This window comes from Oncorhynchus nerka, linkage group LG27 (genome assembly GCF_034236695.1).
Source record: "Oncorhynchus nerka isolate Pitt River linkage group LG27, Oner_Uvic_2.0, whole genome shotgun sequence".
Taxonomy (NCBI): domain Eukaryota; kingdom Metazoa; phylum Chordata; class Actinopteri; order Salmoniformes; family Salmonidae; genus Oncorhynchus; species Oncorhynchus nerka.
The window spans coordinates 50,962,939-50,975,983 of NC_088422.1; the positions used below are offsets into that span (position 1 = coordinate 50,962,939).

Genomic DNA, 13,045 nt, shown 5'->3' on the forward strand with positions numbered 1-13,045 from the left:
ACCCCTCCTCCATTAGTGCATTCACTGTCAGACACAGACACCATTGTCAGATCACAGTCAGATCAACGTGTTTCTGAAGAAATTAACCGGCAATATTCATTCAAAAAAACAGCCCAATAAACTTTACAACATAAACCAATCATACAGATGGGCTCCAAACAGTGCAGAGAGATTCATTGAAACATTGAACTCAAATGAAATGATGAACTCTATACAGTTTTTCAATAACTCACAGTACCAAAACAATAAAGATGGTGTCAATTCAGCTACCCAAAACATCAACTGCATATTCCAAAAAGCAGCATCCAAAGCAAATTTGAGAAAACCAAAGCAATGCAACATCAGAAGCAAAAATCAAAATGTTTCTGACAAATGGTTTGATAATGAATGTAAAACAATTAGAAAACACCTAAGACAAATGTCAAACAAAAAACATAAGCAGCAAAACAACCCAGAGCTACGATATGAATACTTTGAAACTCTGAAACAGTATAAACAAACACTGAAATGCAAGAAATTGAATTATACCAACAAGACACTTGATGAAATTGAAAACGCAATTGACCAAAATCAGTTCTGGGACATGTGGAACAATTTAAGCACAACAAAGCCACAAGAATTAGCCATACATATTTTGATAATCTATACAAAAACATCCCACAAAAAGACTTACAACAGAACCAATTAGAAATTAAAGAAAAATTGAACATCCTTGAATCAGTCATTAAAAACAACCAAAATCCATTAGATTACCCAATAACCCAACATGAACTAAATGAAAAGCTAAAATCTATTAAATCAAAAAAGGCTTGTGGTGTAGACAACATCAGAAATGAAATGCTGAAAAACAGCACACCTGAGTTGCAAAATGCTATGCTTAAATTGTTCAACATGGTTTTAACTTCTGGCTGCTTCCCTGATGTCTGGAACCAGGGGCTCATCTCCCCTATCCACGAAAGTGGAGACAAATCAGACCCCAATAATTACAGGGGAATTTGCGTCAACAGTAACTTGGGAAAGATTTTCTGTAGCATTTTGAATTCAAGAATTCAAACCTTTCTTCAAGAAAAAAAGTAATAAGTAAATGTCAAATTGGCTTTCTCCCTAACCATCGCACTACTGACCATATATACACATTACACACACTAATTAATAAACACGTCCACCAAAAAAAAGAGGGCAAAATCTTTGCTTGCTTTATTGACTTTAAAAAAGCATTTGATTCGATTTGGCACGAAGGGCTATTCTACAAAATTCTACAAAGTGGGCTTGGTGGTAAGGTATATGACTTAATAAAATGTATGTACACAGAAAACAAGTGTGCAATAAAAATCAAAAACCAAAGAACATAATTATTTTCACAATGTCGAGGTGTGAGACAAGGCTGCAATTTGAGTCCAAATCTTTTCAACATTTATATCAATGAATTAGCAGACATGTTGGACCAATCTCCAGCCCCAGGACTCACACTATTTGACACAGAGGTGAAATACCTGCTATATGCTGATGACTTGGTACTTCTATCACCAACCAAAGAAGGTCTTCAACAAAACATTAATATTCTGGAGCAATATTGCCATAATTTGGCCCTGGCAGTAAATTTCCAAAAAACTAAAATCATGATTTTCCAAAAAAAACCGAGATGTCAGAAACACAAATGTAAATTCACCCTGAACAACACCTTAATTGAACACACAAAAAATTACACCTACCTTGGTCTGACCATATCTGCATCGGGAAACTTTAATATGGCAGTGAATGCACTCAAAGAAAAAGCCCGCAGAGCAATGTATGCAATAAAAATGAAATTATTCAAAATCAACATTCCAATTAAAATTTGGACTAAAATTATTTGACAGTGTAATCCTACCAATAGCACTTTATGGAAGTGAGGTTTGGGGTCCACTCAATAAACTGGATTTTAAAATGTGGGACAAACATTCAATTGAAGCCCTACATGCAGAATTCTGTCGGAAAATCCTACAAGTCCAGAGAAATACACCAACTAATGCATGTAGGGCAGAATTGGGCCGTTTTCCAGTAATAATGAAGATACAGAAAAGATCATTAAAATTTTGGCTACATCTAAATTCAAGTCCAAATTCGAGTCTGCAATTTAAAGCACTTCAAACCCAAGAGCTGAGCCCAGAAACGAGCCCTCTCAGTCAGCTGGTGTTGGACCTCACCAACCAAGCTGACACCAGCACTGCTTCAAAAGAAAGAATTCCAATAAGCAAAATCATGAACCAATCAAAGAAATCATATTTACAATACTGGAAAAACTAAACAAAATCCCAAAGCCGACTAAATTGCTATCTGACCCTAAACAGAGAATATGAATTGGCTGATTATCTCTACTCTGTCAGAGATACGAAGCAGAGACAGATCCTTACCAAGTACAGGCTGAGTGACCACCGATTGGCAATAGAAACCGGCAGACATAAAAAGACATGGCTACCCAAAGAGGAGCGTGCATGTGGTCACTGCATGACAGGGGAGGTAGAGACAGAGATGCACTTTCTCCTTTACTGTGATAAATATTCCTCACAAAGAGATTCATTATTCACAGAAATGACTACATATATTCCAGATATTTACAAATTGAACCCAGAGGAAAAACTAAGAATACTCATGGGCGAAGGAGCAATGGCTCCTCTTGCAGCCAAATATGTATTTTCCTGCCATAGCCTGAGGGACACTGAATAATAACATCTGCATAGTAAACAGTAACTTACTTATTATTACTATTATTGTTATGACTATAATTATTAATGTTTATCATTCCAAATATGGGTGGTAATGGTAGTGATAACAGTTTAGTGATGGTAGTAGTAGTCGTAGTAATGATGATTGTAGTTGTAGTACTGATATAAAGAAGAAGATGACCGTTATTTAGTTATAAGTTAGTTATAGTTTCATTTTCCATAATTTTATTTTATATTTATTACATTTCTACTATTGACTGTTACCATTATATTGTTATTATTTTTGTATTGAAATTTGTATTATTATTTACTACCATTTTATATTATTATTTGCTATCATTTATAATTTTGTTACAATGTATATTGTATACATTGTTGCTTTGGCAATATTGACAGAGAGAGACACACAAACAGAGAGAGAGAGACAAACACAGAGAGAGAGAGACACAGAGAGAGACACAGAGAGAGACACCAACAGAGAGAGAGAGACACACACCAACAGAAGGAGAGAGAGACACACCAACAGAAGGAGAGAGAGAGAGACACACACAGAGAGAGAGAGAGACACACAGAGAGAGAGAGACACAGAGAGAGACACACAGAGAGAGAGAGAGAGAGACACACACAGAGAGAGACCAACAGAGAGAGAGAGAGAGACACGCAGAGAGAGAGAGAGATACAGAGTGAGAGAGACACACGCACACAGAGAGACACATAGAGAGAGATTGAGAGAGAGAGACATACACAGAGACACACACAGAGAGAGACACACAGAGAGAGACACACAAACAGAGAGAGAGAGTGACACACACACAAGAGAGGCACACAGAGAGAGAGACATACACAGTGAGAGAGACACACAGAGTGAGAGAGAGAGAAAGAGAGACACACCAACAGAAAGAGAGAGACACACACACACAGAGAGAGATACACAGAGAGAGACACAGAAAGAGAGAGAGAGAGAGAGAGAGAGACCCCACAGAGAGAGAGAGAGACACACACAGAGAGAGATATACACAGTGAGAGAGACACACAGAGTGAGAGAGAGAGAGAGAGACACACACCAACAGAAAGAGAGAGACACAGACACACACACACACACAGATACACAGAGAGAGACACACACAGAGAGAGAGACACAGAGAGAGAGAGAGAGACCAACAGAGAGATGGAGAGAGACACCAAATGAAAGAGAGAGACACACAGAGAGAGAGAGAGACACAGAGAGAGACACACAGAGAGAGCGAGAGAGAGAGACACACACAGAGTGACACACACAGAGAGAGACACAGAGAGAATGACACAGAGAGAGAGAGATATAGAGGGAGAGAGAGAGACAGAGAGAGAGAGAGAGAGAGAGAGAGAGAGAGAGACACAGAGACAGAGGGAAAGACACACACACACAGAGAGAGGGAGAGAGAGAGAGAGAGAGAGAGACAAAGAGAGAGAGAGAGAGAGAGAGACCAACAGAGAGAGAGAGCCACACCAACAGAAAGAGAGAGCCACACCAACAGAAAGAGAGAGAGAGACACACACACACACACACAGAGAGAGAGAGAGAGAGAGAGAGACCACCAGATGAGCTCCTCCATTTTTCAGCATTTTCTTTTAAAAAGATAGATTAGGAATAGATCAACTTGGATTTTTTGTCAGGAACACATACTGGATTCTACCCTCTACAACATAACCCCCACTTCAAATCAAAACTTAAAACCTACAACCTGATTTTGGACGGAATTACGGAATCACCTGGAAGGTTCACAACTATACCAAGGATTATTACTCTATACAGCAAATTCTCTGGAAAACAACAGAAACCTGAAAACACCATCCAACCTGGAACTGAGTGAGTAATGTTTAGTCTCAAACTAAATTTTATCTCCAAAAGCTAAGAAGAAAAATACACAACATTACTTTATAAGGACTGAATTCTAACATAATTCTGCCAAGCTGGATACAGCTTCAACCAGCACTGACGTGTGAAGTGAGAGGTGTCAAAGCCCATTAGCCCAACAATGGCAGGAGAGTCACACAGTCTACCCCAACCAAATGGAGAGGCCTTAGAAGCTCCCTCCCGCTGTTCTGGGGTAATTAAAATACAGTACCCTGTGCATGTAAAGAATGATAAGGCAAGAAAATATTACAAAATGAAGCTCCTTATGGAAAATCAAGAGACACTTTTTTCTGACTATTACAGGTGTATAAGTTCTGGTGTCCTACAACTGAGAGTGCAATGCAGCTACTCAGTCAGACCAGGATTGACACCCCTGACAACATCATCATCCACACTGGCACAAACAACCTTCATGCCAAAGGTGAAAATGTATCTGGGGCAGTGAGAAGAGTGGCAGAACGGGCACAGGCTATGTTCCCAACAACCAATATAGTTGTGTCCACCCTCCTACCAAGAAGAGACTTCCCAGGAAAGTTGATCGACAACATAAATCAACAGATCACTGTGGACTGTGCCTCACTGCTCAACGTCAGAACGGCTCACAACCCCACTCTGACATGTCAACACTTATATGATAATATACATCTTGATCAGGACAGTATCAGAACCTTTGCCAAGGACCTAAAAGATGCAACACTTGGCAGGGACCCACACACCCATCACCCCAGCAACAAAGGACCCCCCGCCCCACCTTCTGAAACAACAGTACCTCCACCATCCCAAGGAGAAAAGAGCCAGACATGGCTTATTGCAGCACAGCTCTACTAGACCATGCCCAACACAGCACATATTTACCAGACCAGACCCGCCTCAGGACAGCACAACTAGACCCGTCCCATCACAACACAGCTCTACTAGACCCAGCCCATCACAACACAGCTCTAATAGACCCGGCCCATCACAACACAGCTCTACTAGACCCGGCCCATCACAACACAGCTCTACTAGACCCGGCCCATCACAACATAGCTCTAATAGACCCGGCCCATCACAACACAGCTCTACTAGACCCGGCCATCACAACACAGCTCTACTAGACCCGGCCCATCACAACACAGCTCTACTAGACCCAGCCCATCACAACACAGCTCTGACCACCACTCCAGGGTCGGTCAGAACACTGCCCTTCAGGGAAGTAGACCACATGATGCAGTCCACACCATGTATCAGTCAGATCATCAGCCTACATATGCTGAGGTAACCTCTGGCAGAAGACCCCTAGAACAATCAGAGATAGTTGAGGTGCGCCAACTACTGCAACTAATATGCAGACTACTGGCACGCACACACACACACACACACACACACACAGGGTTGCAGATTGCATTGTACTTATTTTATGTGCAATCTTATTCCATTCTTATTAATTTGTTTACAAATATTCCTAATTGTATTGACACCGGTATTATAATAATTATTATATGTAATGGTGTGTGTGTATGTGTGTGTGTGTATGTATGTATGTGTGTATATGTGTGTATATGTGTATGTGCATGTATGTATATATATATATATGTATGTATGTGTATGTATATTGTATGTATGAGTGTATATATGTATGTATGTGTATACGTATGTACGTACTTATGTATGTGTGTGTGTATGTATGTATGTATGTATGTATGTATGTATGTATGTATGTATGTATGTATGTATGTATGTATGTATGTATGTATGTATGTATGTATGTATGTATGTATGTATGTGTGTATGTGTGTGTATACCTTATCTTCCACACAAACCATCCCCTGGCATGGCACAGTGCTATATTAGCACACTACCCCTTTGTTAAGAGAGGGGGGGTTAACGAGGGGTGGAAACTCAGAATACTTGATAACGAGGACTCTGAGTCAGGTAATATAAATATCTATATAAGTCCGGAACAGTAATGGTACAGGGTAACCCCAAACAGTTTCAGCTGGATTTTCATATAATCAAAGAATTAGCCCAGCAGGAGAAGCTCTCCCTTGATACCTCCACCCCAAGCGGGTCAGACCAGACCTCTTCATTATGTAACCCCACAGACGAGCAACCCCCAGCGGAGAGTCAACCTCCCAGCACAGATTACCACTCCCTCATTGAAATGAAGGACAAATTCACCCAGCTGGAGGTAAAGGCAGGTGGAGCTGGAACAGCAGGTGATTACACTTCAGTCAGCACAGACCCAGACAACAGTCCAGCACTTCACCCCCTTAACCAGACCCGGAATGCTGGAGGTGGAGAGAGACATATCTGCACTCTGGACAGTGGTGAGACAACTTCAACAGGAAAGAGCAGGATCGGGAGAAGAACAGAGCACTAGAGGAGAGGATCAGACTGCTGGTGGAGGAGAGGTTGAGGGGGATGGAGGAGAGGGTGAGGGGGACGGAGGAGGGGTTGCAGAGAAGCCAGCAGAACTGCCCACCTCAGCACCCGACAAAAGTCTCGACACCACAGCAGAACAGTCCACACCAGACCCTGACCATAGAGTCGACATCACAGCAGAACAGACCAATCAAGAACCCCAAGCCCAGCAGCTCTCACCCCCTCTGAGCACCCCCCCTGTCAGCCACCCTGATAGCCTTTCTGACAACCCCCCCACACCCACTGAGGACAAACACAAGACACAGATTGTACTACTTATGGACTCAAATGGGAAATATATAGAAGAAAAAAAACTTTTCCCCAAACACAGTGTGTCTAAACTCTGGTGTCCAAACACCCAGCGCGCCCTCAACCTTCTGTCTGAGGACCAACTAGGCTCACCTAGCTACATAATAATACACACAGGCACAAACGACCTGAGAGCACAGCAGGAAAGGGTGGCCACAGCACTGAAGGGAGTGAATGAAAAGGCTTCTTCTACTTTCCCCAACACACAAGTGGTTATCTCCACCCTGCTACCACGAAAAGACTTCCACCCTGCCACAATACAGTGGGTAAACGCAAGTATTTCCCGTGACTGTGCCTCAAAACCAAATGTTTTCCTGGCCCACCACCACCCTGGACTTGAACAGCCTCTATGACCAGGTCCACCTCTACAAGGCAGCAGTGCCCACCTTTGCCGAACTCTAAAGGACATCGCTCTCAAACGTATCCCCAACACTTCACACAGGAGCAACAGATCAATAGACACCCCACCCAGACTAGCGAGACACCCTCCCAGACCTGCAGTACCCCCCCCCCTGGACCTACACATAGAGGACCCACGCCAAGAGGAATTACATCCAGACCACAGCACCCCCAGACACATCTACACCCCCACCAATCAACACCCCGCCACGTCAACCATGCCCACACCCCATTTAGGCCCCCTCAGATCAGACCTATGCCACTCCTGCCCACCCCATGCACCCCACCCCCGCCAAGAGGGCCTCAACATGGAAGCCACACATACGCCCAGGTAGTGAGCGGGCAAACAGTCCCAACCCCCACTCTCACACTCTCCCAAGCTAATGGCATGTACCAGATGCTCAGCAGGCTCTGCTCACACTTACTGGCCTGAGGCCAAACCACGACCAACAACATTGGACACTCTATGGAACAAAAAGCCTTCACCAAATCATCCTGGAATATCCCAGGCCTGAGGTCATCTGCCTTTGGCCTAAAGAGCAGGAACCCGGACTTCACCAAAGAAATCGGTAATACAGACATTGTCATCCTGCAAGAAACCTGGTATAGAGGAGACTGACCCACTGGTTGACTTCCAGGTTACAGAGAGCTGGTAGTCCCATCCACCAAACTACCAGGTGTGAAACAGGGAAGGGACTCAGGGTGTATGCTAATTTGGTATAGAGCAGACCTAACTCACTCCATTAAATTAATCAAAACAGGAACATTCTACATTTGGCTAGAAATTCAAAAGGAAATGATCCTAACAGAGAAAAATGTCCTCCTGTGTGCTACCTATATCCCCCCACTAGAATCCCCATACTTTAATGAAGACAGCTTCTCCATCCTGGAGGGGGAAATCAATCATTTCCAGGCCCAGGGACATGTACTAGTCTGTGGCGACCTAAATGCCAGAACCGGACAAGAACCTGACACCCTCATTACACAGGGTGACAAACACCTGCCTGGAGGTGACAGCATTCTGTTGAAGGAATTTAATTCCTCTGTTTTAATTCCCAATCAAAATTAAACCCTATGTCAATGCATAGGGGTTTGTAAGACCCTTATTTTATAAGAATGGACAGAGCCCCGGTCTTAAAAGTCAAGTAACAGCCTTTAATTCAAGAGAGTACTGAGTCATACACATTTTACCACAGGTTATAAACTGAAAATGACGTCAGCGTTTTCTAAATGTTCCGTCTCTTCTTGACACTGGTAGAAAGGCTCTATAGATCTCAAGCCTTCCCTCCTCGCCTAGAGCCAAGGTCAGTCAGTGTAGATAAGCATTCTAGACGGTCTGGAGACAGTTCATTTATTTGTACCAAGGAACAGGCCATCGTTGTTCTAAACTCTTGACTACATTATATTCAATACTGGGAGCAAGAGAGAAAATTCATACATGTACAGTGACATAACAGTATTCAGATTATTCAGTCCTGATTGAAATGTATACATAATTAGTCATCATTGATAAAAATTCCCTTAACATATCCACCCTTTGATTAAATATTATACATTCAATCACAAGTTATATTGTATTATTAAAAAGCCTATTTCTATTTTTATTAGAGATATTTCTTGTCATCAAAACATCACCTAAACATAACCCCATACTTGCATTCGCCATAACTGTTTCTCAGGCCTACATCAGAATCATAACTCTTCTTATCAGGATTTTCGTTACAATCTTCATAAAAAAACTGTCTAATATTGAGATGGGATGCAACCTAGCCTCCCTAAACATCAAAAATGGTCTCTTCAAACATAAATTCCCAGCAACTGAAGGATCCAGATTCGTCCACTTGTCCTGTAGACATACAATCAGCACTCCGCGGGTCTGAACCTGGAATCCCCTGGTACCTCACCATCTATTGTCATAGATTTCTCCAGAGTCCTGGAAATAAGGCCTCATACACAGGGAATTAGACAACAGCCCCATAAAACTAAACAGTCACACAGGTGAATGTAGCCCATAATACAGTGATCATAATATTTTTTCCCATTTTCTGAACATACTATCAAACCCAATTAGTCAGAGAAGTATCCACCCCAGAGTTTTCTGCCAAACCGTGAGCCAGGGTGGTCAAACCAGCTGAGGCTTCGGGCACTGATTCGTCCGGAGCTGTGTTATTTGGGATGTAAGCACAAACATGGTCCCGATAATCACGCATACTTCTCCCTTTTCAGCCATTAACATATCTAATGCAATTATATTCTGCCAAGCCATCCGGCTGGTTGCTTCAGTCTGTTCTGCAAAACCTTTAATAGCATCTCTGGTATAATTGTTAAAGCGCTGTTGATTATAATAAATATAATTAATCCAGTCCTCGTCCGTGGAACCCCAATGTTATCAATGTATACTTTGTCAATAAGAGACCCGGATGGAGTAGCTCTTTTCTCCCATCTGGCTATACTTCATGTCTTGGTGTTGAATGAGTGTGAAATGCATTCTCAAATGTACAATGGAGCATAATCCTGTCCAATCTGTCGGTAAAACCTCGCCCTGACATCATTTCCCAAGAGTACTGTACCGGGCCAAACGGTAATAATCTCCTCCGGTCACTGTAAAGGGAGGAAGTCTTGATTTAAGGGGAACCTGGGGATATAAATAGTGCAAATCAATACAACTGTCATTATCTGGCATTCCTGCTTTCGTGAACAGCTTTACCATACCGGCCTAAACTCCTCTACCCAGAACCGTACTAGGGTGTCGACCAAGACCTGGTCATATCCATACCACAACCCTAGATCCTCCTTCATTTCTGTTTAAAGGGTTAGGCGTATCTTTATGCAATTACATCCCTCTCTCCTGATTACAATCAAAAACTCTCACCTTCACTATACTCTACCTTCTTCCATACTGGGTGAGTGGATTCATATAGCCCTCTCTCTCCAAATGAGCTATGACCTGTGTCCACGATCAATATGGGAACCTGCACCGATATATGCCATAATGGCTCAGAGTCCTAGACTGCCATGTAGTTAGAGACCCCATTTTGGTCTACATAAAACGCCATTGAGAGATCCTTCCCAACCTCTACTCTAACTTCCTGTCTACCCAGATCTAGGGATCTTATGCTTATTTTGGAACAAAATCCTCATCGTCTAAACCATGGGTCAAATTACCACTCTCCGCATACTCAAGTAGGACGTGCTGTATCAGGAATATGTCACCCACGATAAGACAGCTCAGACGAACAGCTTCCATGTGAAGCCCCACCCTCTCCCCGAGAACACATCACTTAGCAAGAGCCAGACACACCTTCACTTCTATGAACAAAAACAGGGATGAAAAAACAGGAAGGATTTTCTTCATTCGAAAGATGGCCCCCGGAATTCTGTTAATTCCAGTTCTCCTCTCGAACACTGTTTATTTTTCGACAGGGTCAGGGTGTCTTCCCGCCGTGCGATATGAATCCGGGTAGCTCTTTCAGCTAGCCGTCACCAGGAGTCCTTGGTATGGTCCCCCCAACAAGCCTCTGGGACTGGATTGAGTGACTTCACCTGTAGTTCACCTGTAATGTATAAAATCCTGGACATAAAGGCTTGGTTAACAAACATTTCCTCCTATGTTTTATCTGATTATATCTTTAACTTATATGCCTATTTGTTTGCTAAAAATGTTTTAATTTTTTCATTATTAGTTTCTTATCCAATAGGCCACTAACTTACCCACCCCCCTTTTGATACCTGGCTCTGCCCAGGTAACAACCTTATATACCCTAAATAATGACTTAGGTAGGATTAGTAAATTATCCTTATTTTCTGACATTATCATGTATGTCCAATTCTCCCTTTTGTCTCCATTCAGTAACTGTTATCTACACATTCTGTATCTTTGCTCGTCCTGGCTCCACTTTCTTAAACTTCTCTGCTCTCCAACCTTCAAGGTCTCTGCAGTGCGGGGAAGGGCTCTTCTGTCTGCCTTTTCCCCCTACCTGTCTGTAGCTCTTTCTCATGTTTCCAAATTTGAACTACATGTCTCACTGTTTGACTATCTAAAATCATTGATTTTAGAAAAAACAAAAAACAAATGCTAACCATATTGAAATCCTTCCTACACTTTACAAGCTCTTTCCTTCAGGGATCCTCAGTATCCTATCTGACAATAACATGCATTTAATATATGTTCCATAGTGTGGAATACCTTATCTACAGTAAATGTATCACCCCTATTTATTCTCAATGATAAATATAACTATTTTCTGTTGTAATATCAAATCCATAATAGCCCATTCAAAAACTTCACAGCTAATATTGTAAATCAGCTTCAGTGATTCAAACAATAATTCTAAACCCCCAAACTAACACTCCATTATAACTAATTTACCTTAAAATTAGTAACCCAACTGACCACAATTCATTATACAAATGGCTCTCCCCTGGGGCTGATCAGACCCCAAAAGATAGCCACGATAAGGTCAAAAGGTCATACCACCCTTTTTTAGTCATGTTTCCATACCATATTAGACATATTAAAGAACCCTTTATCCTTAAAATAAAAATAATCACCTGTGTAATTAAAACCCATAAAATAAAAACTCATAAGGTTCCATATGTGAGCGTGCCTCTTTAAATACCTTTGCACTAAAACAAATAGTTCTAACAATTGTTTTATGTGTATATATTTGCAAACCTTAATGGATAATCAAGACTTCCAGACCTTTTTCAATTTGGTCGTTTATGGCCGCTCTCTCCCCCACTCTCCCCAAGATTATAATCCCAGGAGGCTTCTACCACCACTCCATTTTGTTGATCCCTGCCTACAGGCAGAAACTTAAACAAGAGGCTCCCAGCTGGGGTGAGGTCTGTCCAACGCTGGTCAGACCAAGCTGAACACTCCAAGACTGCTTCCATCACGTGGACTGGGACATGTTTCAGCATGGTCAGATGAAAATATTGACAGAATACGCTGATTCGGAGCAGTTCATTAGAACGTCAGTGGAAGATGTCGACCCATAGCAACGATAAAAACATTCCCAAACCAGAAACCGTGGATTGATGGCAGCATTCCAGTGAAACTGAAAGCAGCAACCACTGCTTTTAATCAGGGCAAGGTGTCTGGTAACATGTCCGGTATAAACAATGCAGCTATTCCCTCCAGGCTATTAAACAAGCTAAGCGTCAGTACAGGGACAAAGTGGAATCTCAATTCAATGGAACAGACACAAGAGGCATGTGGCAGGGTCTACAGTCAATCAAACGGACTACAAGAAGAAACCCAGCCCAGTCACGGACCAGGATGTCTTGCTCCCAGGCAGACTAAATAACTTTTTTGCCCGCTTTGAGGACAATA

At 42.2% G+C, this 13,045-nt stretch overlaps 1 long non-coding RNA gene across 2 annotated transcripts; it reads right to left on the reverse strand.

Annotated features, from left to right (window-relative positions):
* Nucleotides 1-8,844: 8,844 nt before the first annotated feature.
* On the reverse strand, nt 8,845-12,538 carry LOC135565331 (uncharacterized). Of its 2 annotated transcripts, none has more exons than XR_010461538.1 (2): nt 12,413-12,538; nt 8,845-11,264 (listed from the first exon to the last, which is right to left on the reverse strand). It is a non-coding gene; the product is annotated as an uncharacterized LOC135565331 (long non-coding RNA). The 2 variants fall into 2 exon arrangements; XR_010461537.1 differs by having other exon boundaries at nt 12,386-12,538.
* Nucleotides 12,539-13,045: the final 507 nt, after the last annotated feature.